Source organism: Notolepis coatsorum (assembly GCF_963971535.1).
Source record: "Notolepis coatsorum genome assembly, chromosome: 6".
Classification (NCBI taxonomy): Eukaryota; Metazoa; Chordata; class Actinopteri; order Aulopiformes; family Paralepididae; genus Notolepis; species Notolepis coatsorum.
This window is the reverse complement of record NC_140170.1, coordinates 160,382,830-160,396,076: the sequence shown is the minus strand read 5'-3', so window position 1 is coordinate 160,396,076 and position 13,247 is coordinate 160,382,830.

Sequence of the window (13,247 nt, the reverse complement as noted above, 5' to 3'; positions counted from 1 at the left end):
GGAAGCCGGAACCCCGGAGAGGACCCAGGGAGAGGACCCGAAGACGAGGGACCAGGATGCTGAACAAAAAACCCAGGAGGGGCATAGCAGCCAGGGGGGTAGAAAACGGGCGCAGATGCCCGGAGAGGGGGGGTGGGGATGGGAACAGAGGCCCGGGGAGGAGGACTGGACCTGGAAACAGAGGTCCGACGAGGGGGGGTGGGGATGGGCACCGAGACCCGGGGAGGGGGGCAGAACCTGAGAACCGAGGCCCGACGAGGAGGGCTGGACCTGGGAAGCGAGGCCCGACGAGGGGGGGTGAGTACAGGTGTAGAAGCCCGGGAAGGGGAGCTGGACCCTGGAGCCGGATCCCGGACGAGAGGCCCTCCAGCCGCCGGACTAGGGACCGGTTCCGGAGAGCCGGAATGGAGGTGCGGCGGCGACGACCCCCGGAGCAGGATCCCACGCAGGCCCCGGCGAAGACCACGGCGAAGACCCCGGCGGAGACCACGGCGAGGACCAGGACGCCGATCACGGCGCAGAGCTGGACCAGACGGGGAGCCAGGATCCGTCGAAGAGCCGGGAGCCGGCACGGCAGCTGGACCAGGTGGAGAGGCCGGGCAGGGCGTGGAGACCGGATCGGTCCCGGCGGCGAGGCGTGGTGTAGGATCCGGGGATGAGGAGCCAGGACCCAGAGCTGAGGCTGGACTGGGCGTGGAAGCTGGACCAGCTGTGGAGGCCTTACTAGCCATTCTAGCCTCGGGGGCTAGGCTAACTGTGGGCCCTGGACTCACTGTGGGAACTGTGCTAGCTGAAAATGCCTGGCTAGCTTGGGACATCTGGTCCGTCTCAGGTACTAGGCTCACCCTGAACCTGGAGCCTAGTCTGGCAGTGGAGACTGTGCTAGCTGGAGACATCTGGTCTGTCTCCGCTACCAGGCTCACCCTGAACCTGGAGCCTAGGTTGGCAGTGGGCGTCTGGTTAGCTACTGTAGCGGGGCTAACAGGCGGGGCTGTGCTAACTGGGGACGGCCGGTTAGCTATTGGGAGGGGGCTAACGGGCGGAGCTATGTTAGCTGGGGATGCCTGGCTAGCTTGGGACATCTGGTCCGTCTCCGGTACTAGGCTCACCCTGAACCTGGAGCCTAGTCTGGCAGTGGAGACTGTGCTAGCTGGAGACATCTGGTCTCTCTCAGATACTAGGCTCACCCTGAACCTGGAGCCTAGTCTGGCAGTGGAGACTGTGCTAGCTTGCAACGGCCGGTTAGCTATTGAAACGGAGCTAACGGGCGGAGCTAGGTTAGCTGGGAGTGGCTGGTTAGCTCTTGACACTAAGCTAACCGGCGGAGCTATGTTAGCTGTGGACGTCTGGTTAGCTGTATGAGCGGAGCTAACGGGTAGAGCTGTACCAACTGGGGACGTCTGGCCATCTATAGTGGCGGAGCTAACAGGAGGAGCTGTGCTAACGGGGAACAGCCGGTCAGCAATTGGCACGAAGCTAACGGGCGGAGCTAGGTTAGCTGGGAGTGGCTGGTTAGCTAATGGCATGAAGCTAACGGGCGGAGCTAGGTTAGCTGGGAGTGGCTGGTTAGCTCTTGACACTAAGCTAACCGGCGGAGCTATGTTAGCTGTGGACGTCTGGTTAGCTGTATGAGCGGAGCTAACGGGTAGAGCTGTACCAACTGGGGACGTCTGGCCATCTATAGTGGCGGAGCTAACAGGAGGAGCTGTGCTAACGGGGAACAGCCGGTCAGCAATTGGCACGAAGCTAACGGGCGGAGCTAGGTTAGCTGAGAGTGGCTGGTTAGCTATTGGCATGAAGCTAACGGGCGGAGCTAGGTTAGCTGGGAGAGGCTGGTTAGCTCTTGACACTAAGCTAACCGGCGGAGCTAGGTTAGCTGTGGACGTCCGACCGGCGATGGACATCCGAGCAACCTCAGCGGCTGTGGGAGGATCTAGGCTGACCGTAAGCCTGAGAACAGTCGGCAGGCTAGCTACACTAGCCTTCGGCTTATGCTTCTCCATGAGGACCGCAATATGTTCAGCCATCTCCCACATCGCCGTCTGCAGTGTCGGGTTCTCAGTGGCGACCTGGTCGATCTTCCGGAGTAGGAACCCCCATTTGGCCAGTGAGTAACTCTTCATGTCACCGGCCATCAGGGCCAGGACAACGGTGATGGTATCGCTTGCCTTTCCTGCTGCATTCGTTAATGTTGGTGGCGACATTCTGTCACGACGGGGTTAGGTTGAATGCAATAATACAGAAAGGGAAGGAATGGAGGAGGCAGAGGCGAGGAGTGAAGCTTGGAGAAGGGTGTTTACTGTAGAATCCAGTGCAATACAAGGAGAATACAGAAACTAAATAACAAACTTCACAATACAAAAACAACAAACACTAAGACTTACTAGAGGGAGAACGGTGCGACACGACGTGGAGGAACAGGGGGTAACTGGAGGAATGTCGCCACAACGAAGGGGAGACAGACAGACACCTAAATACCCCGACTAATTAACAATTAAGAACACCTGGCCAACACAGAATCACAACAACACCTAGACAATAAGCAAAGAACAACTAAACACAACTAAACACAAAAGCAACTCCTAACAACCCAAAACAGTGCATGACATCACACCAGGGAAGGGAAAGACAATGACAGTACACACCATGACACCACATTAATCAAACTATTAATTATAGTTAACACAGTAGTCAGGATGTCCAGTGTACTGGAGCGCACCGATTGTTTGTCACCACTAGAGGGTGGTAGGGCGCCAATGTCAGGCCGAGGGCCAATGTCAGATAGAGGGCATTGCCCAAAGTTAGGTGGAGGATACTGCCCAGTGTTACCATCCTGCCCAGTCCAGCCAGGACCGGGCCTAGGATCCTGACAGAAGTGAAGTCCTGCCTCCGCTGAGCAAGCGCCCAGACCTGACCTGTAGGCGTCGCTGTCCACAACACCAGTTTCCCACCCACGGCTTCCCTCCCCCTAACCCAGCCAAACGAGTTAGTATAGCGATCAGCCCAAGCCAAGGCAATGCTGACTCAGGGAGTCGAGACCGCAGCCTCTTGCATTGGTGACGAGCGCAATCTCCGCTACGCCACCTGACCGCCTATGGGGGCTGAATTCTAAGTGAGGTTTCAGTTTGCTGAAGGTGATGAGTGATGACAGATGATGGACTTTTTTTTGTTGGAGATATTTGTTCTTTAATCTAAATTACATTTGTGATTGACAATCTTTGTTCTGATACTTTTATGAGCATAAACATTTATATCATCAGCATTTGGTTGAAAACAAAATAGGCCACCACAAATGTGACCAAAAGATAAAACATTTAATTGATTTGCCATGAAGGCTAAAGTTTTGTATTATTTCAGTTAACAAACTTTGCCATCTTATTTATATTTAAACATATTTTTAAATAAATTGTATAGTACATTTTGCTCTTGTAATCCACTGGAAATCCACCCCTCTGGTGGGATCAAGAAAATCAATTTTTTTGGGGATCAAACTGATCCCAATCCTGTGTTGTTGGTTTGAACTACCTGTTTTGAAGATTTGATCCAGATTAAAGCTTGGATTTGATTTCCTGATCTGATCGGATATCAAAGTGATCCTAATCCTGTTTTTTGGTTTTGAACTACCCAAAATCCAAATATGATCCAATCAGATAGGGATTAAAATTTTTGAACTCCTGGGCCCTGGGGATAGAAGCTCCTTCTGAGTCTATCTGTGCTTGCCATTAAACTAACAGAGACATACACATCAGATAAGTAAATAAGTAAAATACAAACCCAACAAAACAAAAACACATTCACATCTTTGATATCTCTTACACGTCAGTCACAACTTGCCATGAAGTCTCAGCACAGTCCTACAGAGTAAACTATGGAAGTGTACACATCTTTACATTTTCCATATAAGTCAAAAAAGGTTGCCATGTCTTATAGAATATCCGTAGAGCCTCCTAAGGTGCATCTCATCTTTTCCAAGTGTAGGAAAACCATCACATCTCTGGTCCATTGGGCATGTGTGGGAGAGGCCTCCTGCTTCCACATCATAAGCATTAGACGCCTAGCAATTAGGGTAGTAAAAGCAATGTCTTTCGAGTATTTTATTGGAATAGGCATATCCTCTGGTGCAACTCCAAAGATTGCGATTGTGGGGGAAGGTTCAATTTTGATTCGAAATATTACAGACAAAGTATCAAATATAGATGTCCAATAGTTATATAGATTTGGACAAGTCCAAAATGTATGAACGAGAGAACCCGTCATCGTCTTGCACCTATTGCAGTGTAATTTATGTTTAATGTAGAATTATAATTTTATTTGTATGTCAGCTCTTTGACTACCAGAGTGGAGTGGACTCAACCTTGATGACTTGGACTCAGACTAGGGTAATGGGGACTCGACTCAGACTTGACTCTTCTTTGGTGACTCAGACTTGGACTCAGACTCGAACACTGGGGACTCGAGACTCGACTCGGACTGGAGATTTAGACTACAACACTGGTCTGTACTATAGTCCTTTTACATATCTGTAGATACTATATCTATATCTGTACATATCCGATTTGCACCATGGGCAACATTTGTCCATTTTTCCTCATAGGACTGTTGCCTTGCACTCTTCCCTCCACAGATTTTCAATGGGATTTAAGTCAGAACTCTAACTAGGCCAGCTTTTTAGCTACTCCACGGTTGCTTATAGATGTCTGCTTTTGGGTCGCTGTCATGCTGAGAGGTAAGCCTCCCTTCCAATTTCAACTCTCTCGCAGAAGACAGCAGCCTCAAGATTGTTTCTGTATTTGATCTCAATCCATTTCCCCTCTCTATCTTGACGTGCCCTGGTCCCTGCTGATGGAAAACACCCCATAACATGATGCTATGCCACAATGTTTTACAGTAGGGATGGTGTTTTTTGTGTTATGTGCTGTATAGATGGGTTTCTTGTTTATAAACATACCGTGTTCGAGCCAATCGGCAATACCAACTGAGTCATGTGACTGAGTTGCCCCCTACCTGCGCGAGCTGCTACGCAAAAAAAACAAGTACAATGGGGCTCTATGTAGAATCCATGGCACTCCCCTGACTAAAAGCTGTTTCCAAAGCTAGATGTCATTTAGCCAAATCAGCATGGCTGTGAGTGTGAGTCTTTCACCTTTTACATATTATCGATAGGTTATGAATATAACCGTAGTTCTATGAATACTAGTGACGCTCAGCGTCATCTGCAAACATTTCACTCCAGTGACGTGCACTGAATAAAAACCTCACAATGTACCTTTACATACCAACTGACCACACCCCCATCCGCTACCTACATAAGCAGGGGTGGGGCCACACACTCATCTCCTTCCCAAACATTTCACCACAAGGAAAGATCAAGGGCCGCAGTGGCGTCTAGACGCTGAGCGTCACTAGTATTCATAGAACTACGGTTATATTCATAACCTATCGTTCTATATCATACTAGCTTCCGCTCAGCGTCATCTGCACAACGGGAGCTGAGCGGGAGCTTGAAGCTCGACAAATGTACCCCGCTGAGGCCCCCCACAACCATCAGACCGGGGAGGACCGAGCCCCCCGACCCTCCCTAATGGAGGATACGACCGTGCGAAGAGGAACTCGAGCAACTCAACGCACAGGGTGAGCAGACCGTGGCTTGACCCCACGACTACGCACGCGCACAACCCGCATGCCACCAGGGAACGAACGGAAGGAACAAACCTTGTTACCGCCCCCAAAATCACGGGGTCAAGAGCAAACTCAACCCTGTGGCAAGGCCGTAGCAGCGGAGCACGAAGGAAGACCCAGACCCACTGAAGGGACTGGATCCCCCGGAAAAAGGGGGCCCGGGGAGGTCAACGACGCCACAGCATCAAGACCTCACCAGGCGGTCACTAGTGACACCGCCCCCCACATCGCCAGCGTATTCGGACAGGGCCCATCCAAGAGCGGGACCTTCCCCCCACTAGCACGCCGCCTGGCACACTGACCCTGGCATACTCAGGCAGTCAGCATGGCTGTAACTCGAAGCACTCAAGAGGCTACACTACAGCGGGAGCAGGCAGCACACCGGGGAGACGACCTCCAGAAGAGGTCGATCCCTCAAACCAGGCAGCAGGCATTTGACCCGAGCCTGGAGCACTGCGGACGACACAGGCGCCAAAGGGGTCAACTGAAAACAGCACCCCGGCGGAAGGGGCGTATGCTGGCATTGTTGCGCACCATGACAAAGCCTCCACCAAAAAAACCCGACCCAGAGGGCCGAGGCAGACACGATTGGCAGACGTCATGAACGTGCAGGGGCACACTCAACCGGGTAACCCGGGAGTTGACTCCGCTCCAACACACCAGGGAATCAACCACCCTCTTGGTACCACATGCAGTGGTTGTTCCTATAACCCCTCAAGAAAAAACTCCAAAACACACCTGCGGGTATACACTGGCTATACCGCAGTACAAGTGTTTCAGTTTTCAAAAAGGGTTATCCCAGGCCTACGGGTCGACGAAAAGGACTTCGGACCGGGCCCGGCAGACCGGGACGTACACAGGGATGCCAGAGGAGTACTATAAAAACCACCTCAACAGCCCCCTCTCAGCCATGCGTAAGCGGGAGAAGAGAGGGGCAAAGAGAATGGAGACCCAAGCCCCTTTATGACAGCTGTCTCCATAACGCCCAACCCTGTGACACCCGGGCCGACCCGGCATTTTTCCCCCTGAAAAAAGCACAAGTCCCTCAGGGTACCAGAACAGCAGATCTGCGTCCCCGGCGGACAACGGGTTAACTGACCTGGACCAGCGTGACCAGAACCAGTCCCGTGCCCTAATCACGCCGACATCCCCACTCCAGGAGAGGGGGTAGGTACGCGTGTCGATCTAAACATTATAGAGGGCGCCACCCAGACGGTCCCATTCGTACCGCGCTCAGTGGCCCACCCCAAGGGCATGAGACCCCTCTACCTATGTTTTGATCTATTCCGTTAACATCCCCCAGATATGAACGAGAATTCGTCGAGACAAACCTAGTAAACTGGCACTCGGAAGAGACAAACTCCATCCCAGTTGCCCTATAAAAACGCCGTTTTAATAACGAGCAACCAAGGCGCACCAGCCTCATGCGTGATTCCTATCAGAAACACCCAGAGCCAGCACTATGTACACGTCGAGACCCAAAACACATCAATGGATAGTCTAACAAGACACCAGATACCGTTCCTCCAAGCCGCCTGGGGAACGACAAGAAGCCGCTTTTTAATTTGACCTTTTCAGAAAAAGAAAAAATAATACGGACATGGGTCCCATGCGACGAGGCTGAGGGAAACACCACCCCGTCAACCATACTTCATAAGAGGGGACGGTGAGTGACGTACCCCTATGACGGGGGGAAACCCATGACTCAACAGACCTATAAAGCGAGGAGTCAGGGAAACCCTAAACAATACCCCGTCCACCTACTCCAAAAAGGAGAGGACGGGGAACCCCCAGAGAGACTTCCCACGTGAGCTGTATAGATTGAAAAGAAATATTGCAACATTGAGCTATGTAACACTTGGGTTAGGGCTCTCCGAGGAGGAGGCACTGAACCAATAAACACTCAATAATCGAATTGAATCGAATACACATACAATAGAGCAGAACTCCTTTTTGAAGTTCTACTCACCTTGACAATCTGAGGAGGAGGCTCTGAAACTCTGAGGAGGCTCCCTCACTGGGAAGGAGGGTCCGAACTCACAGAAGGCACTTCTCCTTGAGGAGAAGCTTCGTGAGGAGGAGCTCTGACAACTCCCTGAAACAGATCCATAACATGGAACCTGAACAACTCACGGAAGTCTTACCAATAGAAACGCGCTCAGTGACGTACTCTATGGTGGGGGAATAGGGCGTGGGACCAGGAAACTCCCTCCCCCCCCTACCCTGTAACGGGCCGAACAGCAACGTGACAGGAACCCTGAAGGACAGGGGGTTTTAACCCCTGACCAATCAGAAAAGGGGAGGAAAGGTTTACCAGTTCACCCCTTTACGACCCCTCACCCCTGATACGATGTAATGACAAAGTAAAGTCATAGTCATAGCATGCTACATGAAGCATCTAACAGCTTCACATAGCTCATGTGCTAACCTGCTATCTGATTTTTACTAAGGAAAAAACACAGAACAGAGAGGGCCCCTTTAAGAGCCCCGGTACCAGACTTACACATGTGCTTCTGTGGGCCAAAACCTAACCCAGTTGTAGATCTCAACGACACACACAACCCTTCATCACAACAAAAAATGGCAAAAGTACACTCTTACTACAGAGGAACGCCGTTTTTCATAACGAGAGAGACATAAGTCCTTGATTACGTATTGGCCACAGGCCTTGCTAAGCACACATGATAGTGACCAAACAACCTTTTCCCTAGGAAAATAATCGTTTCTCAAGCGGAAGCACAACCCCAGCAACTTAAGCTGAGGGTTACATCGTATCCCCACAAACACAGTGACACAATATATTGTAAACAAACATGTCTGAGAGGAGGGGGGGAAGCCCCAGGGAAACCGGGGGGGGGTCACCCCTCCTACCTTACCCTTGATACGACCAGGTTGAACAGGTACCCCTGTTAATATGTGAACATGCTGTTCATTGTCATCACAGGCTGAGAAAAGGATTCATTCCTCAATCACATGTCACTAAGCATAGCTTCACAGGTTAATTAACCCTTAGTTGTGAGTTCACCCACGTTACATGAACACACATGTTCTCATCACAACTAACCAGTTAATTTTTACACATGTAAAAAACAACGCCGATTTTCTATGGCGAGAGAAGCTATACCAGTGACAAGACAATTCACACACAACACGCGTCGTATCCTCAATGTATTGCAGCAACACACGTTTTGGAAACATCGTTATTACAAAACATTTAGAAGGGAAGGAAAGAAGAAGTGTTTAAAGTCCGGTCAGGACTCCTACCTCCACCCTGAGCGCAGGCCGAGAGGACTGCAACACTGGTTAACGGGACACCGAGTCGAACCCGGCATCTCCTGCGTTGGTGACGAGGGTAATGTCCGCTACGCCACCCACCCAGCCGCCGTTCTCCATGTTGACGAAGTCCTCGCTGGCATGGCACCTGGGTGTAGGGTCGACTAACATCCTCTGTCAAAGATGACGTCGTAGTCAGAGTGTTTAAGGCATGTTATAGTCACAGTAACGTTCAACAGTGTAGCATTAAGCTAACAGCCGCCCGACTGATAGCAACAAGCTAACGTTTCCTAGCCTAGTGAACACAACGAGCTAGCGCCGCAGCTAACAGCTGACTGGATAACAACAGTAGGCCACAAACTAGCACGCCAGCTAAGCAGCTATCACCTGAACTGTACACAACGACATAACAAGCCACACTTCAGACAGGCCGCCGCCTGAGTCCCTCCTCATCCTAAGAGAGAAGAGACAAATAAATGTCAACACAGTTTTCAACTGTGATTTACCAGACATGCAGCGGAGTCGGCTCAATTCCCATACGGGCTACAGCCGACTTGAGCATGGAACTACCGATAAAGAAGATCCATGCCCACTTTTCCTCGTGCTTTAGGGTGTACTTCCACATTCATGTGAAAGATGGGGCCTGCACGGGACAGAGAAGCATCCGCTTGTCCAGAGAATCCCGGGTTCAACCAGGTCTCGGTCGCGGCCCACTAGTTTGACCATCATGGGCGTCAGACCAAGATCCTCCGTCCGCCGCCTAGAAGCCGAGCAGAGGACCCCAATCTGGGGCCGGCCTTCGTAAAATTGTCAGCTAGCCCCCATAGCACTAGCAGACAACTAGTGCTTGCAAGCAAAACATTACTCACCCAGCTCGGAAGCAACCAGTTTCTCACAACAGCCGGTGCCTCCCACAGTCCAGCTGTATGACCGGAGGTTCAATACCTATCCAGCCGCAGCAAGGAGGACTGCAGGTGGGGAGTATATCAGCGACGCGAGCCCCTAATACGAAAAAGCCGGTGGAGGTCAGAATGATCATCATCTTCCAGACACTCCAGTGACGAAGACATTATCGCCGTATTTTCTCGAAATAGTGAGAGAGAAAATAAAGATATAACGTCAACGTATCTCCTTGTTCTTCCTTTCTTCAGATAAATACTTTCTTTCCCATTTCAAGTGATTGGTATACAGGCACTCGCTTGGGGTGAAATTTGAGAAGGAGATGAGTGTGTGGCCCCACCCCTGCTTATGTAGGTAGCGGATGGGGGTGTGGTCAGACGGATGTTGGTATGTAAAGGTACATTGTGAGGTTTTTATTCAGTGCACGTCACTGGAGTGAGATGTGTGCAGATGACGCTGAGCGGAAGCTAGTATGATATAGAACTAGCTTTGGCATGGATTGATTGTTTAGATCGCTAGCATGCTAGCAAATGCAAATATATTGTTGCTTTTGTTGATTGTTTCATTTTGAAAACTTTAACTTTTTTGCAGACTTGGCCTTTGTTTTTGAATTAGGGGTAGGTTGTTCTATACGCCATTTGGCTTCAAACCTATCCTTTTCGCTTGTTTATTTGTAAACATTCAAAATAAAGAATTCATTCATTCATTCATTGTAGTCTGCCCCGTTGTTTTGCCACATGGCTTTAAGTTCTTAATTATTATATTGTTTACACTGCTTATTTTATCTTTACAATAATTGTATTGCCTATATTTATGTCTTCTACTATTACCAGTGGCGACTGGTCATTAGGGGCAGAGCCCCACCTAGTGTCACCAAAAAGAACTGCAGACAAATGTTATTCATTTATTTTTTTTTTATCCACTTTTTCTCCCATTTTTCTATATTTTTCTCCCATCCCAATTTCATATCATCCAATTCAACCCTCCCCTGTCACGAACGCTGTTTCTTGCCTCCCACAAGCCGGCTGCAATGTGGACTAAGTCATACATAGCACAAGTCCCCTCCGGTACTTGAGGTAACAGCAGTCGCATCTTTTCACCTGCGCAGCTCGATCTCTCAGTGGCGAGGAGTAACGCGTGGGAGGCTCACGCTGCCCCCGACACTTCCTGATTCTACTGCGCAGGCGCACCAACTGACCTGTAGGAGTCGCTGTCCACAACGCCCGATCCCCACCCATCAGTTTCCCACCCCCTAATACGGCCAATGTGTATTAGTATGAACGACCAGCTAAACTGAAAGCAATGTGGAGCGCTGGGCTCGAACAGGCGAGCCCAGCGTCTCTGCATTCGTGGCGAGTGCCTTGCCCACTACGCCACGTAGCCGCCATAAATGTTATTCATTCTTAAAGATTTGCATATTATTTGCTCAAATGTATTATGTATGGATATAGCATCTTACTAAATTGCATATACATTTTATTAGTATTTTAGTTCATGTCATCTCTGCCTTGCTGTTTCAGATTGCGTCATTCTTCGGATCATTAGGTCTCAAATAGCATGAATGGGGCTAGCCCCTCTCTATCAATGCAGTGTGTACGGTACGTGGGGAAATCCAAGTGCACATGCTCAGGGTGTTTTATCATTCACATCAATTTGATGGCAAGTGGGGCTCGGAGCTCCTAGCCCCACGTGAAACGTAATTTCGTATTTCAAAGTTGATTGGCTGGTGGTTCAGCTTTTCATTGCTAACGGCAGCTACTGTGTGAACTAACGTTACCTAGCTAGTGACGTTACGTGAAAATGAACAAGGTGGATTATTTACTCAAGCATAGGTTTGAAACCCTGAATTTGGAGGAGAGGACCTTTTCCACCGAGGATAAAGCTGTGTTGGATGGAGAATAGTCGTAGATGGCCTATGCTCCATTGGGAGTGATGGGCCTAAGTAAGTAAAGTAAGTTAAGAGGATAAAAACGTTTACACGCAATACCATGGGAGTCGGGACAGCCGTGACTTAACGCATTGGCCAGCATCGAAAGCCAGTGCTGCCTTTCTCTTCAAGTGAGCCCACAGGCCACAGCTTTGGTGAGTGATAATGATGTTATGGTTCTGGTCCGTACTTTGGCAATGCTGTTGTGTTGAATCGCTTGATGATAAGGTTGTTGTCATAATGTGGTTGAATCCCTAAAAAGTGTGCTTTGGTGTGGCCTTCAGTGGCGTTGAGAATGAGCTCTATAATAGCAGTTAATTGAATTCATCACAAAGTGCAAAACAAATCACCAGAATACAATAAATAAGGTATTTTTGTATTTTAGTTTTCTTTTGCATACCTCAAATTCATTTTCGCAGCGGAACGCGCTCTTCCTGTATAATTATGACCCTCTCATTTGCAATAGCATTAATCTGCAGACGTCTGGGCGGGGCTTCGGGGCTTGTACTCTGTGTGAGGCGGGACTTTGGGGCTTGTACTCTGTGTGACTGTGCATGGGCGCGTAATTTTTTTTCCTAGCCGCATTTCTCGGAGACGCTCTCTGATTGGCCACTGACTGACGCTCTCTGATAGGCCACTGACATGCTTGCCCAATCGCGTGACGAGCTGTGTCTTTGCCCATTTCCGCGTCGAACAGCCTGCAAACTACCTGGCGTTCTATCGCCATGCTCTAAGACAAACTCTAACCTTAACCAACTTCGAAAGAGTGCCTAAGCTTAACCGTCGAAAGAACTTGCCGTCACGCTCTAAGACAAACTCTAACCTTAACCAACTTCGAAAAAGTGCCTAAGCTTAACCAGTGTAGAAACAGGCGTCGGCCAATCAGAGAGCGTCTCCGAGAAATGCGGCTAGGAAAAAAAATAACCCTGCATGGGCGGGGCGTATGGGCTTGTACTCTGTGTTGTTTCATGTAAAACCCGGAAGTAGTCAGTTTGTGCTGTTTATTTTTACAAGCAGTGAGGACTCGACAGCATTTCTGTGTTCCATGTTCCGTGTTGTGGGTTAGGGTTAAGGTTATGGTTATGGTTAGGGTTAAAAATAAACAGCACAAACTGACTACTTCCGGGTTTTACAGGAAACAACACAGAGTACAAGCCCCGACTCCCCGCCCACGCAGTCACACAGAGTACAAGCCCCGAAGCCCCGCCTCACACAGAGTACAAGCCCCGAAGTCCCGCCTCACACAGAGTACAAGCCCCGAAGCCCCGCCCAGATGTTGGGCTTGCGGCTCTGCAGATATACCCTACTTGTAGAGGAGCCAAAGCTATATATTTAGGTGGTTATTGTATTATATGAATGTTTATATGTTTATTTTTATAACCTTACATTGAAACGGCATTAGGAATATTGATTGGATTTAGATAAAGTCATTGAACCGTCTTATTTGTCATAATAGACCATTCATAGA